Source organism: Neomonachus schauinslandi, chromosome X (assembly GCF_002201575.2).
Source record: "Neomonachus schauinslandi chromosome X, ASM220157v2, whole genome shotgun sequence".
In the NCBI taxonomy this organism is placed as follows: domain Eukaryota; kingdom Metazoa; phylum Chordata; class Mammalia; order Carnivora; family Phocidae; genus Neomonachus; species Neomonachus schauinslandi.
Window position 1 is genome coordinate 49,004,414 of NC_058419.1, and position 21,533 is coordinate 49,025,946.

Sequence of the window (21,533 nt, forward strand, 5' to 3'; positions counted from 1 at the left end):
TATGAGTCAGACTTTAAACACTAGGATTAAAGCAGTAAAGCACACACACACACACACACAGTTTCTACCCTGATAAATAGGGAATAAGGGCTAAAAAATAAGAAACAAGTAAATAAATACACACACACACACGATAGGATATGGCAATGGTGAAAAGTGCTAAAAAAGGATAAATAAAGCAAAGAGTTTAAAGAGTGCTGGTGGTTGTGGGGAAAGAGTTCTGTTTTAAACAGGGGGATCATAGATAAGTCTCTCTGATGAGATGGTATGTGAGCTTAAAGCTGACAGAAATAAAAGCATTAATCATGCACATAATGGGGGAATATTACATTCCCAGTAAAGAACAGCACAAAATCCTCAACTTGGGGATTTGTTTCATATTTACATGGAAAAGAAATGAGACCAGTGTGACAGAGTGAGTAAAAGGGAGACAGTAGGAGATGAACTCAAAAAAGTGATGTTGAGAGTACTGTGGGTCATGGAGAACTCCGTACATTATTGTAAAGGCATTTTACTCTGAGTGAGATTGAAGGTCATTGCAGGGTTTTGAGCAGAGAGGAAACATGATCTTACTTATATACTGATATCATTCTGGTTGCTGTGTAGAAAAGAGATATGGTGGGAGAGACAAGGGCAGAAGCAACAGCTATTCTAATAACTCAGGCAAAAGAATATGAGAGTTTGGATAAAGATAATGGTGGTAAAGATGAAGAGAACCAAATGGAATTGGGATATAATTCAGAGGTAAGTTGGACTAGTACTAGTAGATGGGATTGAGCAAATGATGAAGAAATAAGTCTAGGATGATGGTTAAGTTTTTTAGTTTAAGTAAATAAGTAGATAGTGGCATCATATGCAGAGATAGGAAGAAGTGGTGGAAGAGAAGATAGGTGCAGACTTCAAGAATGTGGTTTTACGGGCGCCTGGGTGGCTCAGTTGGTTAAGCGACTGCCTTCGGCTCAGGTCATGATCCTGGAGTCCCTGGATCGAGTCCCGCATCGGGCTCCCTGCTCGGCAGGGAGTCTGCTTCTCCCTCTGACCCTCCTCCCTCTCGTGCTCTCTGTATCTCATTCTCTCTGTCTCAAATAAATAAATAAAATCTTTATTTGAGACAGAAAAAAAAAAAAAAAAAGAATGTGGTTTTACATATTGTGTAGTAAATTGGGTACTAAGCCTCCCTTGTGGGGTCTTTGAGGATCACTCCAACACAGCAGCAGAGATTAACTTCAGAGAAGCATACGAAATTAAAGAATTTATTATACTCACAAGTCCTAGAAAGAGAGGCACCGTACTCCTACAAAGCCATGCAAAGTCACCCAAAAGCCCAAAATTTGGTCTTGACAGGCAAGAAGAGAGTAAAGCAAGGACTCATAGGCAAGTGCCTTTATTGAGGGTCATAGATGAGGGAGCTTGTGGCATGTGGGAAGCATTCTTATTGGGTAATGAATGTAACTGGGTCAACATGGAAAGAAGGAAAGGGGTAAAATGGGGAAGTCATCTTATTGCTGGAACACACATATTGGGGATGGGTCTCAAGAAATGAACCATGGCTCCATAAAAGTTCAAAACAAGCAGGACAAGTGTCAATACTCAGGGAGTCATTGAGACAACAATTAGCTGCTTTTTATTTGACACATATTAAGCTTAAGATAGCTATTAGACGTCCATGTAATGGAGTTGTAGAGTAGACAGTTGGAAATATGAGTATGGAGTTCAGAACTGAAGTCTTGGGTGAAAATATTAACTTAGGAGCTATCAGTATATATGTGGTATTTAGAGTCAAAGTATGAGATTATTAAGGAAGTGGGTGCAGACATAGAAAAGAAGTCCAAGAGCTTCTGTACTGATTCCTGGGAAATCCCAATGTAGGGCTGGGATTAAGGTAAAGCAAGTGGAGCATTCACTCTGGGCACAAAATTTAAGGGGGCACCAAAAAAAAAAAACCTCAACAATGAAGAAAAACAATTTTAATGCAATATTTTTTTAAAAAATCAAAATTAATACAAAAATCTTTAATGAACAAAATATCAAAATTGTAGGTAGAGATAGAATCAGCATTACTAATTTTCCTCTTTGCTTCAGGTTTCAATATGGCTTGTCAGGGCCGCAATTCACAGGTCTGAAAGATGAGGAAGAAAAGACAAAGCAGATTTAATGCTGTCTTCACTTGACTGAGTTAAACTGTAGAGAAGGGACATATACATACAGAGGATCATTTATGCTGTATTGGATCAGGTAAAATCTATCAGACCTAAGACATCAATAATCTTTAACTTTATAATTTTGAAGCTTTAACAAGGGGGCTTGATGATTGATAAATTTTACCATATAAAAATTAAAATATGTAGAAAAAGAAAACATTAATAGAATCAGGGGACAAATGAAAAACTAAGGGGGAATGCAACATTTGTAACAAACTTCCAGTTATGAAATAAATAAGTCACAGAGATGAAAAGTACAGCATAGGGAATATAGTCAATAATAAAATAATGTTGTATGGTGACAGATGGTAACTACACTTATGGCAGAGAGCATTGCACAAGGTAGAGAATTGTGGAATCACTGTTGTGCACTAGAAACTAATATAACATTGTATGTCAACCATACTTTAATAATAAAAATTAAAGAAATAATAATAAATAATAATAAAAATTAAAAAAAATAAAGACAATATTTTTAAAATAATAAAAAAAGATTTCTTACATCAGAAAAAGAAAAAGATGAATGGGTTTTATATATATACATATATATTTTTTTTCATTTTATATATATATATATATACACAAAACTTTCATATTTATTAGCCAAAATATGCAAAGATGTATGGGCATTAATTTTCTTTGCAACATTTTCATAATGGTTAAAAACTTGAAACTCTCGAAGAATATGTTTGTATTTGTGAGTCTATATATTTGTATACACATACACACACACACCTATGATACATACATACACACAAATTATATCTATAAACAGTGTATGGTATATATATTTACTGTTTTGTATATATATACACACACAAATATAGATATATACACACAAATATGGTATATGACATATATGTATGTATAAACATATACAAATACTTAGAGAACATAGAATAATAGACAACCATTAAAAAGGATGAATTAAATCTATATGTGCAGATAAGAAAAGATATTGGGTAAAAAATCAAAGCTTATTACAGTCTATAGAATACATTACTATTCCCATAAATAAAAAAGAATTGCATCATATGCATTTAAACTGGGATGAATGTTTAATTTAATCTGTGTAAGTATGTGCAAGAAATTTTAAGAGTATTAACCTTAGGAGATCAAAACTAGAAAGAAGGGAGGCTTTTATTTTTCATTATATCTGTCTGTACTTTTTAAATTCTCTGTCAATGAGCATATAATATGTTTTGTAAATGTCACAGGTGGTAGAATTATGGGATTTTTGTTTGTTTGTTTCCAAGATATAAAAGTAAATCTAATTCAAGTTTTATAAATGTCATAGGTGACAAATTACTTGCAATAGAAATTGAGTGCCATACCTTGGTTAAAAGGAGCTATGATACACATGTGTCCTACAACTTGGTATATGAAAAACATGAGTTTATAAAACTGCTATATTAGTGAATAAGGCTTTGTTTTACAACTAATTTACCATAGATTCATTCAAATAATCACGACAAATTGCTTTGGATGATTTTCTTTTTAAAATTCAATTTCTGTGTGGTATCAAATTATAGATAGAAACAATTTTTGTCATCCTAGGGATATGTTGATTGCATAAAACAAAGCAACTAATAGGACATTTCTTCTCTTGAGATAGATTTGCTCTAAAATAATACATTTCACATAAATAGTGGTTTTTGTTACAGCATTTATACTTTGAAACTTATTTAATATTTTTATCAAATTTTCATTAAATGTACTTTTAAAGTGCTTTCAACCTATATGCTAATTTTTCTAATGTCCTGGGATGCTTGATTCTTTCTTGCAACTATAGTTTAATCTGGAAATAAGTTGCAGAATGATTTGATTTATAGAAATATACTTGATAACTAATTTTATTAAGGATGAACTCAGAAGTTACAGTGTTTCAGGTCAAATATCAGGATACCACCTAGTATCTGTGTGACCTTGGATAAGTGACTTAGACTCTGTGCCTCAAATTTCTCAGTTGTAAAATGAGAATAACTGTCCATGACTCAATAGGCTTGTTGTGAGGATCAAATGGTTTGGTGTATGTAAAGTGTCTGGAATAGTATGTGACATAAAGTAGGCAATAAATGTGTTAGTTATTGTTGTATTTGCAAGGGTATTATATGCCCTTGGGAAAAAAGTATAGAGAACTTAGGAAAAAAGAGGCAAAAATTCGGAGTAAAACATGATTACAAATGTATATCTAGGACTTTCATTCATAAACTACATTTTAAGTTATGCATTGTTGCTATATAAAGTAGACATAGGACTGGGGTGCTAAATTATGGTGCAGCGGTATGCTATGCTAAATTAGGAGTCAAGACAAACAAAAGATTTTGGTCCACTTTTTCACTGTCCCCAAAGCAGCACAGCTTTGTACAAATAACATACCCTCACTGAGCTTGTTTCCTCATCTTTAAAATGAAAGACATGTGTTAGATCAGCCTGTAATGTGCTTTCAGGCTCAAAATTATCCTAACCCTTTTCATTGATTAAATAGTCAATGCATGAAACTTATTAATAGACATAGGTCTGGTAATATGTTAGCACTGAATGGAAGTTGGACTGTGTGTGTGTGTGTGTGTGTGTGTTTGCACACATGCATGCCCACAATACTTCGGGGAGAGGGATATGAAGGATCAATGCTGGGAACACTGTTCTTTTACAGTAATGTAGTAACTTTGAAGTTAAGTCTACCAAATGAAGGATCAACTAATCAAAAGTTGTGAAACTTCACTTCAGTTTGCACTCTCATTACTTTTAATGAAATCTTCAATTTTTCTTCCTGTTTTCCACATTTGTAGATAAGCTTAGCACCTTTCTTATCAAAGACTTTCCAAAGTAAGCAAGCATAGAAAAAGGGCAGTTCATTCTTGTTACACTGTAACCAATTTGTGCAGAAAACTGTTTGATGTCTATATGTATCTCTCCCACATATGAAAAATACCAGTTTGGGGAAGTAATATAGCAAAAAAAAAAAAAAAATCCACATTGTTAGACAAACTAATTTAACCAGTCCGGCAAATGCAGTTTCTTGGGAAAAACTCTCCCTGTGTAGGTTATCAAGGATCTTGATAGCAAATTAAATCAGCAAAGCAGATGTTAATAAAACCTTTGTGATTGAAAGAGAAAGTGAAGCATTAACATTAATGAACTCTCCATTGTTAGAAGTCAGGGTTTTTTTCCCAAAGCTTCCCATGCCCTGGACCAGTGTAATATTCTAGGGCAGAGGAAGTGCCATAGCTATAGTATCAGTACACCCTCATGCAATTGATACAATTTACAAACTCAGTGAGCTTGCTCTTGTATCCTGCATTCAAGGTCATTAGCTATAAATGTAAAATGCTATCAAACAACCACTCTAGGCCAACAAGAGAAGCTGAAGTTGATTTTTATAATATTTATTTAATTATGACTCCATGACCAGGGCTGCCAAATTGCATGACTCCAGAGGGGACAATTCATAGGGAATTGTAGTCTACATGAAATGCAATCCCTGGAACAAACGTAACTGCTGTATGTGGCCCTCTAGAGTTTTGCAATGTGATGGTCCTGCCGTGACTGCCTAAGCATCTATTGAATAGATGCTCCATTTAGTTCACGTTTTTTAGTTTTAGTGATAACACTTTCAAAAGCATTAATACTTGGGGTGCCTAGGTGGCTCAGTTAGTTAAGCTTCCAACTTTTGATTTCGGCTCAGGTCATGATCTCTGGGTCGTGGGCTCAAGCCCCACATGGAGCTCTGTGCTCAGCCAAAGTCTGCTTGAGATTCTATCTCTCCCTCTCCCCCTCCCTCTGCTCACTCTCTAAATAAATAAATAAATAATAAAATCTTTTTTAAAAAGACATTAACACTTTTTTTAGGTTACCCCTACTGTTTCTTCTAGATCAGTTGTGTTGCCAGTCTCCTTAGAAGCCTTTAGGAAATAACACCAGAGATCTGCTTCAATCAGTGAGGAGTAATTATTTAAGAACTGTATGTAAAAAGAGTCTTTAAAGAGTTAATGTATAATTTCTTTTTACTCCCTATTCACTGGTAGAATCAGTTCTACCATATTGTACAGAAGAAAAGATTCTGAAACAATTTCAATTTTACCTATTATCAAAATTATTCATAAATTGAGGTTAAGAAAGTTTAATAAGTAATCTGGATCAAGTAACTGCATCCATTTATTACCACATGACTGCATGTTTTCACATCAAACTCAGTCAAATGTGACAGACTGGTGAAGATGGACAAGCCCAGGTGAAAATGGACTTAGGGTGTATATAACTGAAAAGAAAATAAATTGGGTTTCTCACACCCACAGTGCTATAAATCATGAAGGAAAATCCAAAAACAGTCTGTGAGTTAGTTTTTCCCTTGTTTCTGGAAACTTGGAAAATCAAGTATTGTCTTTCTAGTTCATTTGGATTTTCTTATATTTTGAGAAAGTATGTAAGTCCTTCCAGCAGACACATAAAAGTGCAGCTGTATAATCTTTTATTTATCTTGTGGGTACCACAGTCCCAATTTTCCATTAGGTATCAGCAGGAGCAGTCTAGCCTTAGTTATAAGTGACAATGAATAAAATAACCACTGTTAACTGTTACTACATTAGGAAATTCTTGCTCACTTTCCAGAGATAGGTAGAGGTGGAGTTTGAGCTCCCTGACTTTATAAATGTTTATTCTGTCTCTCTCCAAACCTTAGTTGCCTAGGCTTCCTTGCTCCTTTGACAAATCTCCTAGATCTCTTTTTTTTTCTCTTATTGAATAAAAATGTGAACGAGAAATTCCTTCTTATGAGGGCTTATTCTAGAGCACCATTGCTATTGAGTGGGACCAGAGGCCATGTATTTGTGTGGAAAATACTTTATGGACAAAAAGTTTTCTAAAGAAAAGTCTTTTCCATTCAGGACTTGGCAGATGGACAAGAGTGAGTAAATAAAATGTTTGGATAGTTCCAGAACAGAAAATTGGTAATACTTTATTGCAGTGTGAATTCAAGAAATGCTTGTTAAGGAAATCGGGAGGAATTAGCCAAAGTGACCAATTCCAATCTACACTGTTTGTTGCAATGGACCTTGAAGAATCCTGAGACACATTTAGCATGTGGTTGGAAAAAGCACATACAATGGATCAAACTTCATCCTCTTTAAAAAATGGATCTACCCAACAGAGTTTTCCAACTGACAATCAATTGATATTTGTACTGAACTGTGAGGTCATATAATTTGCCCCATTACTGTGCAAACACCATAAGAAAAGGAGGGGCATATTCACAAACCTTAGGGAGGGCGTTTTAGGCAATCTGTTTAAATATATTAAACACGGATAAACTCCATTTTGTGGGACTGTACTTATGTCCTCATGATATCTGAGTATTTTATAGTAGCAACTACATATGAATGACCTCTCTTGTGTTCTGAGATCTTTTTATTGGTTGTTTCTTGATCAACAAGACTTGGGAGCACCGTTTCCTTAAACTTAGATTCTTCTTAACCCCCTTTCCCAAGGGACAAACACCAGTGACGTCTACCCCTGGTCACCTTGATCAAGGCAGTAGCTTTCCTTTAGTGTGGGCCCCAGGAAATTACAGGTTAATCTTAATGAGGCTTTTCTTTGATTTCTGGCTGGTTAATCCTTCTTATGCACATCCAGAGATTACTGTCTTGGCCCAGATTTCCTCTAACTACCTGACAAAACAGAACTGTGATTGTGACCAGAGAAATCCCCACCACTTACTTAAAAGAGGTTTCACTGTTAATGTGAACTCCACAATCCTTGAATAAAAATAAGTATAAAGTGGTTGCTGGATGCAGGGAGAGGGGCATTCAAAATTGCAAATCCAAATTTGGTGTCAATATTATTTGAAAAGGGTATTTGGACAAGAAAGGCAATGCAATGCCAGTATGTCTATCTCTTTAGTTTGATTCTATTTCACTTACAAAAACTATAGAAGCAGAGATGTTATTAACCATCATATAATGGGATTCTTTGATCCCAGTTGTTTCTGTGTGTGTGTGTGTACAGTATCTACTTTTCTCACCACTAGCAGTAATACATGTTCCTTGTCTTTTCAATGGTAAGCTTACATTTTCAATTGTTTTGAGTTGAACAGTCACTGAATTCTGATTAGTTCTTAGAGACAAGAAGATAGGGCATCTTGCCAAATGGAATTAAAAGTTTTAAACAAAATATTTTCTTTTTATTGTGGCAATTTATACTAGGTGGCACAAAGAAAGACTTCACCAGATGATTATGCTTATTCCACTTTGAATAATGTATTCAGTCTTTTAGGCCAGTGGGTTATTTATTTAATACAGTCATAAAGTACTATGAGAGAGTTTCTGCCAAAAAGTTAAGTGCTTAGCTTAGTTTCCAGGAGTGTTTTATTTATCTGGACTAGCCTTTTTTGTATAAGCTTTGGATGGCTACTCTATGTAGAAAGTCAAGGTAACCTCGCTGCATTTCTGCTGAAATTGTTTTTATCAATCTACTCTCCCAACCTAATTGAACACTTAGGCTGATATAAATAATATTGCTTGCACAAAAATTGTTTTACCTTATTATTACAGTAGCTTCCATGATACTTTCTGAATGCATTATCAAATAATCATTAAGCTTTTTAATTAAAATTTGTTGAAACTTTATTTTTTTAAGTTTTTATTTACATTCCAGTTTGTTAACAGTGTAATATTAGTTTCAAGTACTCAACATAGTGATTCAACACTTCCATATAACACCCAGAGCTCATCACAACAAGTGCACTCCTTAATCCCTATCACTGATTTCACCCATTCCCCCTCCCACCTCACCCCTGGTAACCATCAGTTTGTTCTCTACAGTTAAGAGTCTGTTTCTTCACTTGCCTATCTCTCTCTTTTTTCCCCTTTGTTCCTTTGTTTTATTTCTTAAATTCTACATAAAAGTGAAAACATATGGCATTTGTCTTTCTCTGACTTGTTTCACTTAGCATCATAATCTCTATATCCATGTTGTTGCAAATGGCAAGATTTCATTCTTTGTTATGGCTGAGTAACATTTCATTGTGTGTGTGTGTGTGTGTGTATCACATCTTTTTTATTCATTCATCAGTCCATAGATACTTGAGCTGTTTCCATATTTGGCTATTGTAGATAATGCTGCTATAAACATCAAGGCGCATGTATCCCTTTGAATTAGTATTTTTGTATTCTTTGGGTGAATACCTAGTAGTACAATTGCTGGATTCTAGGGTAATTCTATTTTTAACATTTTGAGGAACCTCCATACTGTTTTCCACAGTGGCTGCACAAGCTTACATTCCCACCAATAACTCAAGAGAGTTGCCCTTTCTCCACATCCTTGACAAACACCTGCTCTTTCTTGTGTTGATTTTATCCATTCTGACTGGTGTGAGGTGACATCTCATTGTAGTTTTGATTTGTGTTTCCTTGATGATCAGCAGTTCCTTGATGATCAGTGACGATGAACATCTTCTTATATGTCTACTGGCCAGCTATATGTCTTCTTTGGAGAAATGTCTGTTCATGTCTTCTACCAATTTTTTAAATGGATTGTTTGTTTTTTGGGTGTAGAGTTCCATTAATTCGTCATGTATTTTGGATACTATTTATCAGATATGTCATTTGCAGATATCTTCTCCTATTCTAAAGGTTGCCTTTTAATTTTGTTGATTGTTTCTTTCGCTGTGCAGAAGATTTTTATTGTGATGAAGTCCCAACAGTTTATTTTATGACTTAGGAGACATATCTAGAGAGAAGTTGTTACAGCTGATGTCAAAGAGGTTATTCCCTGTGTTCTCCTCTAGGATTTTTATGGCTTCAGATCTCACATTTAGGTCATTGATTCGTTTTGAGTTCATTTTGTGTTTGGTGTAAGAAAGTGGTCCAGTTTCTCTCTTTTGCAAATTGCTGTCCAGTTTTCCCAACACCATTTGTTGAAGAGACTTTTTCTCATTGGATATACTTTCCCGCTTCACTGAAGATTAATTCACCATATAGTTATGGGTCCATTTATGAGTTTTCTATTCTATGTGTCTGCTTTTGTGCCCGAACCCTAACCCTAACCCTAACCTTAACCCTAGCAAGTTTTTGGTTTATATAGTATCATGTTATCTGCAAATAGTGACAGTTTGATTTCTTCCTTGCTGATTTGGATGACTTCTACTTCTTTTTGTTGTCTGATTGTTGTGGCTACGACTTCCAGTACTATGTTGAATAAAAGTGGTGAGAGTGGATATCCCTGTCTTGTTGTTGCCCGTAGAGAAAAATCTCTCAATTTTTCCTCATTAAGGATGATATTTGCTATGGGTTTTTCAAATATGGCCATTATTATGTTGAGATCTGTTTGTTAGTTGGAACTTTAAACCTCCTAACACCCAAGAGCTTTCAGGTTTTAGCAAACTTATTTGGGAACATCTAGCCTAAATAGTATTTTATAAATAAATATATAAAAAAATTTATACAGGTCTACTATATACTCCATTGAATATTTTCATATGAATCATGTATATTTAAGAAAGTTGTCCATATATTGTAGTAGACAGGGTGAATAACTGAAAGATGATAAAATATAAATTCGACCATATTTTTGTTTGGTGGACATTACAATGTAAAGCAAACAGAAAAGCCTTAGTTTATTTTGATCTGTTCTATCTTTTTAAATAGAAAGATCACTTTCTAGTTTATTAATATTTTAAAAACCTTTCTGACTCAGCCAAGACAGAATAATTTGGGGTCAGATTTTATTTAAAAATGTTCCTAATATTTGATCAAAGAATCATGAATTCTTATCTTTTTTAAACATACTGTTAATTATTTAAAAACAAATCTTTATAAATCTTTAAAACACAGACTTTGAAGAAGTATGTTTGTTTTTTTGCTACAAATAATTAAAGTCAACATGAAAAAACATAACATCAAATGCAATGAAACCAAAGAGAATATATTCTGACAAAATTCAAAGATGAGCACCAGAGATTTTCACATATATCAACTCAGGCAAAATGGTAGAGTGTTATGCTCTGAATGTTTATGTCTCCTCAAATTTCATATGCTGAAATCTTAACCCCTAAGATTATTTATTAGGAAGTCAGGCCTTTGATTAAGTCCCCTTATAAAACATCTCCACAGAGATTCTTCCCCCCTCCCCACCATCTACAATGCCAAGATACAGAGAGAACTTGGCAGTATGCAACCTGGAAGAGGGTTTTCACCAAAACCCAACCATGCCTGGCACCCTGATCTTGGACTTGCAGCTTCCAGAACTATGAGAAATAAATTTCTTTTGTTTATAAACCACCCAGTCTATTGTATTTTTCTTATAGCAGCCAGAATGGACTCACATGAAGCAAGCAAAATCCCTTCATCTTTTCAACTTCCATTACTATTTGTTGTTTCCATGCAGAAAGGTTAACGTTCTAAGAGTTCAAAGAGCTTTTTCTTTTCTTTAAATTTATCTAGAACTAGCTTACACATATTGAAATGTATAATAAAGCATTAATATGCAAAACATAATAAAACAAATGTACATATACAACCTTATCCAGCTTAAGAAATAAGTGAAACAAAATACGGTGAGGACCTCTGCATATCCTTACCAATCAAATTATTTTCCCTCCACTCCAGAAAAATCACTACTCTGACTTGAGTGCATATTATTTCTATTCACGTATTTATACTACATGTTACATACGCATACCATTAAATAATAGATAGTGTCATTGTATTTTAAAACTTCATATAAATGATATAACTTGCAACTTGTAGTTTGTTCAACACTATGTATTGGATATTTATCCATGCTGACACATGTAGATCTCCATTATTCATTTTCATTGTAGGATGGTATTCCATTGGATTAATACACCACAATGTATTTATTTATTTATATATTTGTTTGTTTATTTGTTTATTTACTTATTTATTTAAGTATACATTAGTGCTGTCTCCAGGGTTTGGTTATTACAATGTTCTATGAACATTTTTATATATGTCTCTTTGTATACATATACAAAGATTTCTTTAAAGTATACATGAGTAATGGGATGTCTGGGTCACAGTATAAGTTCATCTTCAAATTTATCACATAATGCCAAATTATTTTCCATATGGACTGCAGTTGTGTTTGTGTTGTCAATGCTCTACACCTTCAATAACACTTGATATACAGACTTAATTTTTAGCCACTTTCATAAACAGAAAATGCTGTGTTCTCAGGCTTAGTTTGCATTTCTCTGAATACTAAGAAAGTTAAGTATCTTTTCAAATGCTATTGATCATCTGGAGTTCCTTTTTTGTTAATTATATATTCAGATATTTAACCTCTTTTTCCATTAGTGTTGGACTCTTACTGTTTTATAGCAATTATGCCCATATTTGGAATTTTGGATATTAGTTTGTTGTCAGTTTGTTCTCTAGGCCAACACCACAGTGGCATAGTTACCAGTAGCTTTATGGTATCTTGATGTCTGTTAGAGAAACTTCTACCTTGTCCTTCTTCTTGTTAAGTTTCTAAAAATAGAACAAAACAAAACAGTATTTTGATTGGATTTGAATTAAATGAATTGTCTGGAATAACTCAGAATGAATGACATCTTTTTGATATTGATTCTTCCAAACTATGAATATGGAATTTCTTCTATGTAGATTTCTTTCCTGTCTTTCAATTGAGCTTTAAAATGATCTTTTTCAAGCAGCCTGGGCATTAGAACCATCCCAGTCTAATGGCTTCCTTATTTAATTAATTTAACACTCCCTTTTCCAAATTTTTTAGAAGTACCCAGTGAAGCCCTCTGGAGGAGTCAGCAGGAGCAAGATGGTGGAGGAGTAGGAGACCTAAATTTCGTCTGGTCCCAGGAATTCAGCTAGATAGGGATCAAACCATTCTGAACACCTACAAACTCAACAGGAGATGGAAGAAAAAATAGCAGCAACTCTCTGAACAGAAAAGCGACCACTTTCTGGAAGGTAAGACATGCAGAGAAGTGAATCCGAGGCAATATTCAGGAAGATAGACGGTGGGGGGAGGAAGCCTTCATCAGCCACTACCAGCAAGTGATAGAGCAGTTGAGCACAAAATTGGAACTTTTAGAAGTCTGCTCTGCTGAGGGACATCGCTCCAGTGGCTAAGCAGGGGGTGGAACCCTCACTGGGACAGTGGTCTCAGGACCCTCAGGGTCACAGAAAGACCAGGGGTGCCTGAGTGTGGCAGAGCTCCCAGGTATCAGAGCAGGGAAGCCGGCTGCAGAGATGGAGCCGAGGAGTGGGCTCTCATCTCAGGGTTGCCATAAACCATGGTCCTTGGCACAGTCTGGCCACTGCTCTTCCAGCACGGACCCAACAAGCAGCAGATCTGAGGAGACTCCCCTTCCTCCCCCAGGAGGAGCAGCACAGGAGCACACTGCTGAAATTTGCTGGATTTGGAGACTCCAAATGGGGTCATGTGCCAGAGCTAGAAACATTCAGTCACAGGCTGGGTGAGCACAGAGTACAGCCAGAGACCGGGAAGAGGGGAGTGATTGACTGCTTTTCCCTGAGGGCTCACTGAGGAGTAGGGCCCTGAGTTCTCTGCTCCTCCAGGGCAGAGATTGGGAGGCCGCCCTTTTCACTCTCGTCCTCCAAAGTTGTACAGAAAGCTTGCAGGGAACAAAAGCTCCCAAGAGCAAACCCAAGCAGATTACTTAGCCTAGCCCCCAGCAAGGGTGAGACAATTCCACCTCCAGCAAAGACATTTGAGAACCACATCAACAGACCCCTCCCCCAGAAGATCAGCAAGAACAGCCAGCCAAGACTAAGTTTACCGATCAATGAGAATGGCAGAACTCCAGCCCTAGGAGAACATAGCACATAGAATTCATGGCTTTTTTTTTTTACCATGATTCTTTAGTCTTTCAAAATTAATTTTTTTAATTTTCTTTTTTTTCTTTTTTTAGAATTTTTTTCCCTTTTTCAACCAACATCTTATCAATCCCTTTTTTGAAAATCTTTTTTATTTTTCATTTTTAGAGTCATATTTTATCCCTTCATAGTAATAGTAGCTAACCTTATTTTGTATATATATATAAGTTGTTCTCTCTTTAAAATTTTGAGATACAGTTGCTTCTAACAGACCAAAATATATACTAAATATATAGTGTATGGCTTTGTTCTAGTCTCCTGTCTGATCACATTCTCTCAATTTTTTTTTTAATTTCTCTTCTTTCTTTTTTCAACCAACTTATCAATTCCTTTTATACAATCTTTTATAATTTTCATCTTTACAGTCATATTCCATCCCTTCATCATATTTACCCTTATTTTTGTACATATATAAGCTTTTTTTCTTTAAAATTTTGGGAGGCAGTTTCTTCTAACAGACTAGAATATACCCAAATCTAGTGTGTGGCACTGATCTATTCACCAGCCTGATCATATTTGATCATATTTTTTTTCTTCTTTCTTTCGTTCCCTTTCTTTTCCCCTGATTTCAAGGCTCTTCTGATTTGTTTAGCGTATATTTTTCTGTGCTTATTGTTACCCTGTTAGCATTTTGTTCTCTCATTCATCTATTCTTCTCTGGACAAAATGACAAGAGGGAAAACATCACCTCAAAAAAAAGAACAAGAGTCAGTACTGACTGCCAGGGACCGAATCAATATGGACATTAGTAAGATGTTGGAACTAGAGTTCAGAATAATGATTATAAACATACTAGCTTAGATTGAAAAAAGCATGGAAGTTATTAAAGAAACCATTTCTGGAGAAATAAAAGAACTAAAATCTAACCAAGTCAAAATCAAAAAGGCTATTGATGAGGTGCAATCAAAAATGAAGGCTCTAACTGCTAAGATAAATGAAGCAGAAGAGAGAATTAGTGAAATAGAAGACTAAATGATGGAAAATAAAGAAGCTGAGAAAAAGAGAGATAAACAACTACTGGAACACAAGGGCAGAATTCAAGAGATAAGTGATACCATAAGATGAAATAATATTAGGAGAATTGGGGTCCCAGAAGACGAAGAAAGAGAGAGAGGGGCAAAAGGTATATTGGAGCAAATTATAGCAGAGAACTTCCCTAATTTGAGGAAGGAAACAGGCATCAAAATCCAGGAGGCACAGAGATCCGCCCTCAAAATCAATAAAAATAGGTCAACATCTTGGCAACTAATAGTAAAACTTATGAGTCTCAGAGACAAAGAGAAAATCCTGAAAGCAGCTTGGGAGAAGAGATCTGTAACCTACAGTGGTAGAAACATTAGATTAGTAACAGACCTATCCACAGAGACCTGGCAGGCCAGAAAGGACAGGCATGATATATTCAGAGCTCTAAATGAGAAAAATATGCAGCCAAGAATTTGCATATTTGCAAATATGCAGCTAGGCTGTCATTGAAAATAGAAAGAGAGATAAAAAGCTTCCAGGACAAACAAAAACTAAAGGAATTTGCAAACACAAAACAAGCCCTACAAGAAATATTGAAAGGGGTCCTCTAAGCAAAGAGACAGCCTCAAAGTAACATAGACCAGAAAGGAACGCAGACAATATACAGTAACAGTCACCTTACAGGCAATACAATGGCACTAAATTCATATCTTTCAAAAGTTACCGTGAATGTAAATGGGGTAAATGCCCCAATCAAATGACACAGGCTATCAGATTGGATTAAAAAAACAAAACCCATCGATACGCTGTCCACAAGAGATGCATTTTAGAACCAAAGACAGCCCCAGATTGAAAGTGAGGGGGTGGAAAACCATTTACCATGCTAATGGACACCAAAAGAAAGCTGGAGTGGCAACCCTTATATCAGATAAATTAGATTTTAAACCAATGACTATAGTAAGAGATGAGGAAGGACACTATATCTTACTTAAAGGGTCTATCCAACAAGAAGATCTAACAATTTTAAATATCTATGCCCCTAACATAAGAGCAGCTAATTATATAAGCCAATTAATAACAAAAGCAAAGAAACACATCAACAACAATACAATAATAGTGGGGGACTTTAACACCCCCTTCACTGAAATGGACAGATCATCTAAGCAAAAGATCAACAAGGAAAGAAAGACTTTAAATGACACACTGGACCAAATGGACTTCACAGCTATATTCAGAACATTCCATCCCAAAGCAACAGAATACACATTCTTCTCTACTGCTCATGGAACATTCTCCAGAATAGATCACATCTTAGGTCACAAATCAGGTCTCAACCAGTACCAAAAGTTTGGGATCATTCCCTGCATATTTTCTGACCACAATGCTCTGAATCTAGAACTCAATCATAAAAGGAAAGTTGGAAAGAACTCAAATACATGGAGGATAAAAAGCATCCTACTAAAGAATGAATGGGTAAACCAGGAAATTAAAGAAGAATTTTAAAAATTCATGGAAACAAATGAAAATGAAAACACAGCTGTTCAAAATCTTTGGGATGCAGCAAAGGCAGTCCTAAGAGGAAAGTATATAGCAATACAAGCCTTTCTCAAGAAACAAGAAAGGTCTCAAGTACACAACCTAACCCTACACCTAAAGGAGCTAGAGAAAAAACAGCAAATAAAGCCTAAACCCAGCAGGACAAGAGAAATAATAAAGATCAGAGCAGAAATCAATGAAATAGAAACCAAAAGAACAGTAGAACAGATCAACAAAACTAGGAGCTGGTTCCTTGAAAGAATTAACAAGATTGATAAATCTCTGGCCAGACTTATCAAAAAGAAAAGAGAAAGGACCCAAATCAGTAAAATCATGAATGAAAGAGGAGAGATCACAACCAACACCAAAGAAATACAAACAATTATAAGTACATATTATGACCAACTATATGCCAGCAAATTAGATAATCTGGAAGAAATGGAGGCATTCCTAGAGATGTATGAACTACCAAAGCTGAACCAGGAAAAAATAGAAAACCTGAACAGACCTGTAACTACTAAGGAAATTGAAGCAGTACTCAAAAATCTCCCAACAACCAAAGCCCAGGGCCAAATGGCTTCCCAGGGGAATTCTACCAAACGTTTAAAGAAGAATTAATACTTATTCTTCTGAAACTGTTCCAAAAAATAGAAATGGAAGGAAAACTTCCCAACTCGTTTTATGAGGCCACCATTACCTTGAACCCAAAACCAGACAAAGACCCCATCAAAAAGGAGAATTATAAACCAGTATCTTTGATGAACATGGATGCAAAAATTCTCACCAAAATACTAGCCAATAGGCTCCAACAGTACATTAAAAGGATTATTCACCATGACCAAGTGGGATTAATTCCTGGGCTGCAAGGGTGTTTCAATATCTGCAAATCAATCATTTTGATACACTACATAAAAAAAAAGAAAGATCAAGAACCATATGATCTTCCCAATAAAGGCAGAAAAAGCATTTGACTAAGTATAGCATCCTTTCTTGATTAAAACTTCCACAGTGTACAGATGGAAGGTGCATACCTCAATATCATAAAAGCCATCTAGGAAAAACCCACAGTGAATATCATTCTCAATGGGGAGAAACTGAGAGCTTTTCCCTTAAGGTCAGGAACATGGCAGGATGTCCACTATCACCACTGCTATTCAACATAGTACTAGAAGTCTTAGCCTCAGCAATGAGACAAAAAAAAAAGAAATAAAATGCATCTGAATCAGCAAAGAAGAAGTCAAACTCTCACTCTTTGCAGATGAAATGATACTTTATGTGGAAAACCCAAAAGATTCCACCCCAAAACTGCTAGAACTCGTACAGGAATTCAGTAAAGTGGCAGGATATAAAATCAATGCACAGAAATCAGTGGCATTCCTATACACCAACAACAAGACAGAAGAAAGAGAACTTAAGGAGTCGATCCCATTTACAATTGCACCCAAAACCATAAGATACCTAGGAATAAACCTAACCAAAGAGGCAAAGAATCTGTACTCAGAAAACTATAAAATACTCATGAAAGAAATTGAGGAAGACACAAAGAAATGGAAAAACGTTCCATGTTCATGGATTGGAAGAGCAAATACTGTGAAGAAGTCAATGCTACCTAGAGCAATCTACACATTTAATACAATCCCTATCAAAATACCATCCACTCTTTTCAAAGAAATGGAACAAATAATCCTAAAGTTTGTATGGAACCAGAAAAGACCCTGAATAGCCAGAGGAATGTTGAAAAAGAAAAGCAAAGCTGGTGGCATCACTATTCCGGACTTCCAGCTCTATTACAAAGCTGTCATCATCAAGATAGTATGGTACTGGCACAAAAACAGACACATAGATCAATGAAACAGAATAGAGAGCCCAGAAATGGACCCTCAACTCTATGGTCAACTCATCTTTGACAAAGCAAGAAAGAATGTCCACTGGAAAAAAGACAGTCTCTTCAACAAATGGTGTTGGGAAAATTGGACAGCCACATGCAGAAGAATGAAACTGGACCATTTCCTTCCACCACATACAAAAATAGACTCCAAATAGTTGAGAGACCTAAATGTGAGACAGGAGTCCATCAAAATCCTAAAGCAAAACACAGGCAGCAAACTCTTCAACCTCAGCTGCAGCAACTTCTTCCTAGAAACATCACCAAAGGTAAGGGAAGCAAGGGCAAAAAATGAACTATTGGGACTTCATCAAGATAAAAAGCTTTTGCACAGCAAAAGAAACAGTCAGCAAAACCAAAAGACAACCGACAGAATGGGAGAAGATATTTGCAAATGACATATCAGATAAAGGGCTAGTATCCAAAATCTATAAAGATCTTATCAAACTCAACACCCAAAGAACAAATGATCCAATCAAGAAATGGGCAGAAGACATGAACAGTCATTTTTCCAAAGAAGACATCCAAATGGCCAACAGACACATGAAAAAGTGCTCAACATCACTCGGCATCAGGGAAATCCAAATCAAAACCTCAGTGAGATACCACCTCACACCAGTCAGAATGGCTAAAATTAACAAGTCAGGAAACAACAGATGTTGGCAGGGATGCGGAGAAAGTGGAACCCTCCTACACTGTTGGTGGGAATGCAAGCTGGTGCAGCCACTCTGGAAAACAGTATGGAAGTTCCTCAAAAAGTTGAAAATAGAGCTACCCTATGACCCAGCAATTGCAGTACTGTGTATTTACCCCAAAGAGACAAATGTAGTGATCCAAAGGGGTACATGCAGTCTGATGTTTATAGCAGCAATGTCCACAATAGCCAAACTATGGAAATAGCCAAGATGTCCATAGACAGATGAATGGATAAAGATGAAATGGTATATATATACAGTGGAATATTATGCAGCCATCAAAAGGAATGAAATCTTGCCATTTGCAGCAACGTGGATGGAACTGGAGGGTATTATGCTGAACGAAATAAGTCAATCAGAAAAAGACATGTATCATATGATCTCATTGATATGAGGAATTCTTAATCTCAGGAAGCAAACTGAGGATTGCTGGAGTGGTGGGGGGTGGGAGGGATGGGGTGGCTGGGTGATAGACCTTGGGGAGGGTATGTGTTATGGTGAGCACTGTGAATTGTGTAAGACTGTTGAATCACAGATCTGTACTTCTGAAACAAATAATATATTATATGTTAAAAAAAAAGAAGATAGTAGGAAGGGAAAAATGAAGGGGATGGAATTCAGAGGGGGATATGAACCATGAGAGACTATGGATTCTGAGAAACAAACTGAGGGTTCTAGAGGGGAGGGGGGTGGGGGGATGTGTTTGCCTGGTGATGGGTATTAAAGAGGGCATATATTGAATGGAGGACTGGGAGTTATACGCAAACAATGAAGCATGGAACACTACATCAAAAACTAATGATGTAATGTATGGTGATTAACATAACATAATAAAAAAAACTTAAAAAATAAATAAATAAATAAAATGATCTTTTTCAAAGACTTGAAGATCTTTTGAATTTATTTCTAGGCACCTTATATATTTGCTTTCTATTTTAAATGACATTTTTTTAATATTATATTTTATAACTATTTGCAGCTAGTAATTAAGAATGTATTTGATAATAGAATATTGAGCTTACATATTCACAGAACTTTATGAACACTTTTATTAATTCTAATAATTTATAAATCCTCTTGGATTTTCTATGTGTGTAATCTTCCTGACTGCAAATAGTAAACATTTTGTTTCCGTTTTTTTCTTGTAATTGATCATCTTATTGACTTGGCTGAAGTCTTCATTAATTGATGGAAAGTGTTAATAGCAGACATCCTTCTCTCTCATTTTTTCTTAGAACATGAAAAGCTGTCAAAAATATGCTATTAAGCATGGTGTTTTTCATAGTTTTAATAGATACTTATGAGAATATGGCAGGGTTTTTCATTTTACAATTTCCTAACTGAATGGCAAATTTAGTCAAATGATTTTTCTGCATGTAATGATGTAAGGACATAGTTTTTCTCCATTATTCCATTAATATGATTAACTATATAAACAATTTTTCAATGTTAAATCATTCTTATTTATGGGATAAGCAGGAGCTAAGACAGTGAAGTAATAGAAGGACCCTAGGCTTGCCTGGTCCCACGAACACAGCTAGATAAATATCAAATCATTCTGAATACCCAAGAAATCAACCAGAGGACTGACAGAACAAACTGCACAAGTAGAGGGAGAGAAGAGGCCATATCATGGAAGGTAGGAATGTGGAGACATGGTTTGGGGGAAAAATGGATTGCGGTTGCTATGGCGGGGATGGAGCCCTGGTCATGGAAAAAGAGACAGAGAGAGAGAGAGAGAGCAACACACAGGGCTTACATGAGGAAAACACTTCCAGAGACATTGACTGGGAAAACGAGAGGGGCTGATTTTAGTGAATTTTTACAACCAGCAGGGCTAAAAGACTGGAGTTTTAGAGGTCCAGAATGTGGTTGGTATAGAGCCTGAGGGGGCTGCAGTGCTCTGTAGAGAAGGCAGGCAGGTAGCCAGGGGTAGGCTGAGAGATCTGAGGATTGTCTGAGACATACTGGGAGAGATGGTTCCCCCCTTTTGGAGTACATCTGAGAGAGGTGTCATTCCCTCTCTTGGGATAAAGCAGCCAGTAGATGCCATTTCCCTCCTCCACCCTTCAGCATAGGTGCAGAGACACCTGCTGAGGGTGGCTAACCTAGACACTGGCTCTTTGGTGTGCTTTGCTCCAAACCCATGCTCCTGTGCTCTGGTTCAACTATCCTTCTGGGTCAAACCTCTATCAATCCCAGTGTGGTGAGACCCTCACCTAGAAGACCAGCTCAAGTCCCCACAACACCAGGTCCCTAAAGTTTGGAGTTTTGAAACTCAGGCGGCCTGGCTGAGATAGAGCCCAAAGTGCACTGTGCTGCTCCAGGCAGGCAAACAATCTGGACACACATAGTGTAAGAACAGCGATCTGAAAAACAT

The 21,533-nt window shown here is 36.1% G+C and overlaps 1 pseudogene; it reads left to right on the forward strand.

The window, feature by feature from the left end:
* The first annotated feature begins 615 nt into the window (after positions 1–615).
* The window catches only part of LOC110575286, a 146,843-nt pseudogene continuing 125,925 nt past the window's right edge, over positions 616–21,533 (forward strand).